This window comes from Nicotiana tomentosiformis, chromosome 11 (genome assembly GCF_000390325.3).
Source record: "Nicotiana tomentosiformis chromosome 11, ASM39032v3, whole genome shotgun sequence".
Taxonomy (NCBI): domain Eukaryota; kingdom Viridiplantae; phylum Streptophyta; class Magnoliopsida; order Solanales; family Solanaceae; genus Nicotiana; species Nicotiana tomentosiformis.
The window spans coordinates 13,073,110-13,077,526 of record NC_090822.1 but is presented as its reverse complement, the minus strand read 5'-3'; the positions used below and the strand labels follow the sequence as shown (position 1 = coordinate 13,077,526).

At 34.3% G+C, this 4,417-nt stretch overlaps 1 long non-coding RNA gene across 1 annotated transcript; it reads left to right on the top strand.

The window, feature by feature from the left end:
• Nucleotides 1–435: 435 nt before the first annotated feature.
• LOC138900764 (uncharacterized) lies at nt 436–1,662 on the top strand. Its single transcript, XR_011412019.1, has 3 exons — nt 436–803; nt 922–1,128; nt 1,463–1,662. It is a non-coding gene; the product is annotated as an uncharacterized lncRNA (long non-coding RNA).
• The last annotated feature ends 2,755 nt before the right edge of the window (nt 1,663–4,417 follow it).

The following is a 4,417-nucleotide window of genomic DNA, read 5'->3' as shown; positions in this document are numbered from 1 at the left end:
ATACACAAGTCATAAATGACATAATTGAGGTATTCCAATTTTCAGAATCGGATTCGGGTCCCGATATCAAAAAGTCAACTCTCCGGTCAAATTTCCAAACTTAAATTTCTATTTTAGCCATTTCAAGCCTAATTTAGCTACGGGCTTCCAAATAATTTTTCGGACACGCTCCTAAGTCCAAAATTACCATACGGAGCTATTGGAATTATCAAAACTCTATTCCGGGGTCGTTTACACATAAGTCGACTTCCGATCACTATTTTAACCTAAGCTTTAAACATTGTAACTAAGTGTTCCACTTCATTCCAAAACCTCACCGGACCCGAACCAATCACCCCGGCGAGTCATATAACAACTGTAAAGCATAAATTGAGCAGTAATTGAAAAAATGGGGTTGTAATACTCAAAACGACCGGCCGGGTCATTACATTTTCTAAAATAAAAGTTGTAGAAACAATACAAAAGTTACTACAAGTTGAATCCTTTTTCATTTTAAACACTAATATAATGCATTTGATAGTTTGGTCAAAGATCACGTATTTACTCTTTCAAACCAAAAACATACCAAAACTAGTAATTTCTAAGGAATATTAGCAACAATTATTTGTTTGGAATGTGTCTGACTATGCAATTGGTGCAATTTCCTATCCAAACGCTCTGTTGCTAGAGAAAGTTTAGTGTTGGATGACTCTTACGTTCCTCCTAATTGCATGTATTTTGTGGCTACTGTTGGGCTATTTGCAAACTGAGAAAGCGCTACGGCCAACAGAGTTGGCTAAAAAGCATTTTAAAGAGAAGCTTTTGTAAGTTTTTATTCCTAGTGCATTGATTGTTGGCCAAGTTATTCATGCAGTCAAACTCATTAAGATTGTATTACTGATATCAAAATTGTTGAGTGCTCATGTTGATTGGTAATTGAAGAAGATGCTTTACTAATTGGAACATTTACAATATTACGTACAACTGATATTATGTCCGCAATTTATCTTTGGTATGATTTTATAAATTAATGCCATGCCAGTGATCGGGTGATGCTTCCACACTTGCTATTAAACCTGACTTGACACCCCTGGAGGATTTGATCTATACTGAAAAAAGTATATTCAAGGCTTACATTTGCAAAATTATGTTTCATAGTCACTTTCGAGTCATTTGAAGAACCTTCTCTGGTAACACTACTATACCTTAGTATCTCTCTAGCTTCCGGTCTATATAAAACGTAGTTAGCGAAGGTCAGTCTGTGTGGTGTTTCCTCGCGTAAAGGACTACTTTTGCATCGGTTCTCTCGTTAGGTAATTACCGAGGCGAAAGCAGCTCTCTTGGAAGTCAGTTTCCTCGCCATCTTAGTGGGACTAGTCTAAAAAACTTTCACTTACTCAGTTTTTTTTTTGTAGGAAGGCCCTTCTAGAATTACGTTTAACGTCCCTTTATGACTTTCCCGATCGGCGCTTCAGGTCGGTAGCTGGGCTCCGGGGCATTACTACGCGTCCTTATACATGACTATTACAGAGTAATTCCTCTATTTGTCAGGTTTATGTTGTGGCATAGAAGATATGGATTCCTTAAAATCTGGAGCTTCGAGGTCTTTTCGCCATTTGATGGATCCTAGCTTTGAACATATTCCACTGAAACAATTAGATGAGCTGGAATTTAATATAGACCAGTTCACAGACTTGTGCATTTTATGTGTATGTGATTACTGTGATAGCATCCGAGGTATTGTACTTATCATTGAAATAATCAAATAACTCATATTGCTTTCTCACTCATATATAATGCATGTTTGCTTTTATTTTTGTAATAACAGTTGTACATGTGCTTCTACCATTTTTTGACTCCACAATGACAATTCAAATTGGACTTAGTTGTTTACAAAGAAGTAGGAAAAAGAAGAAAAAAGAAACACCAGTTTATTACACCCACGTTTGATGTTTTTCCAAATGTGGGCTTGAAATAACAATTCTAATCTACCGCCATAACTTATTCTTGTCGACGTTCTACTTCTCAAGAAAATAATTATTTAATATAGTGACTTTTATCGGTGCCAACAGATCTATAGTTTTGAACTTTCATCAGATGGTGAAGCAGACAATTTTTGTCATCATCAGATTATTATTCCTTATTGGTTGTTGAACATGTGTAACTTTCAGAAGCAATTCTTTTAAAAGTTTTGGCGTGGGAGATACACAGTTAGATCAGCCCCATGAAGTTACGTCACAGAAGAGGTACACACCGCTTCTATGTTCTTTGCACCAGCTTTCTTCCGAATACTTATTTCCTCAATTAATTCTACTCAAGAATGATGAAATTTTCTGGAAATAACGCGTCTTGACTAAAAAAGTTATATCTCTCTGTAGACGCTTCAAACCCATGATTCGCTTATGCCGTTGAAAAGAGCATATCTAGAACTAAAACATATACTAAAAACAAATCCAGGTTCTTTGTATATTTATAAAGATATGCTTTTGAATTTATTTCTGCAATATTGGTATTCTGATTTTCACATCTTTACGCGTCCTCACTAAAAAGATTATATCTTTCCGTAGACACGTCAAAACTGTGATTTGCTTATGCCGTTGGAATAGAATTTTTGGAGCTACAATATATACAAAAATCAGGTCCAGATTCTTTGAATATTTATAATACAAATATTCTTTTGAACTTAGTTTTAAATTTCTGTCATTATACATTTACAGCTTTACGCATCTTGACTAAAAAATAACGCAGCTCGCTGCATGCACGTCGAAACCATGATCCACTTATGCCATTGGAAAGAGGACTTCTTCAACTACATTATGTACAAAAATTAGGTTAAGATTCTCTGTAAATGTATACAGATATTCTTTTGAACTCAATTTTTATTTTTTGTCGTGATGCTTTTAACAGCTTTGCGCTTTCTGACAGCAAACATTATATTTTGCTGGTGCATCGTCTATTTTTGATAGCGTAGTATTTTTATTTTAATGCTTGCATTTTCTTTCGCTCGCACTTTTACAGAGTTACAGATTGAGTTCAGTATCAAGCTACCATGGGGCACTTGAAATATCAGGAAATTCCATATCTACATCATGAAATTGCAGATGATAAAAAGGATCCAATGCCAAAGTTATTCAACTGAAAGTCAATTCTCTAGTGATTGGTGGTTTACCCTTTTTGCTTCACCTTTAAGAATGATCAACAAAGGAGGCATTCAATGTTCTCGAAAGTTTCTTTAGTAAGGCTACTAACATGAAGGTTCTTGTGTTCAAATCATCTACTCATGAAGTCAGGTAATTTGTGAATTCACAACATTTTTCATATTTGGAGGTTTTACGGATGAAAGAAATCATCGATAACAGTCGCGATGAGGTTCATATCTATTGAGTAATTTTTATTAACTTAAAATTAACTATTTTGCTATTGTTGGTTTTGTACTAAGATTCTAACGTATTTTCAGACCTTATGAAGTAAGTTTTTGGTTTCGCATGATTGTGGTTAGCTTAAGAAACATTGTGCTGATCTTGACATAAAATATTTTATGCAACAATGTGGAATTTTTTTTTATTTTATAAAATCATATTTAGTAAGTTTTGAAAATATTATTGCAATGCTTAATGGTTGGTGCTGACCTATGTAGTTTTATTTGCTTGATTGATGGAATTGTTAATTCTGATATTTCTTCAGTTTTTTGGTTTTTATTGTGTGATAATTTTTTTGACAGTCGGATTTGGATGTATATGAGAGCTTAAGGAAACATCTATTAGGCTACTACATGTATTAGGCTATGCAAAATACATAAACAGACATCTAAAGTTAGCCCCAAATGTCTATTTCACCCTCTAACTTATCAAGTGACCATATACACCTCAACTTGCCCCAAATGTGTCTCCTGGATACCCGACACTGACATGGCAAAGTGTTTGTATCTCAAACAAATTTGAGGGCGTGAATCATGTAATTTTATGTTTTAATCTTTTCTTAAATTATGTGGGTCCCACGTTTTCACCCTTTTCATCACACTACTTCTTCTTCAACTTTTCATTCACCATTAAAACACTATAGACCAGCTCATGAATCTGTCCGAAGATTAAAGGCAGTGTAACGAAATTTTCAACAACAAGGAGTAATAAATAAACAATATGTAAAACTAGTAAAACATCATTTTTAAAGCATGCTTCACTTACATTCTCGATCCTACCAACCACCATTCACAAAGTAGTGCATATTTGAATAAGCAAAATGCTAATAAACGACAAAGCACAAAAAACAGAGTTAAAACCCTTAAAATCATTACATGTAATAGTGTAGTAATACCCAGATTGTTAACTTCTGCAATTATACTACTAAAAACAAATTCACAATCGGCTGAATCTCTCTTACAGAACTAGTGGAATCATCTTCTCCACACCAAAAAAGTGTTTTCATAGGAGGAGTAAGA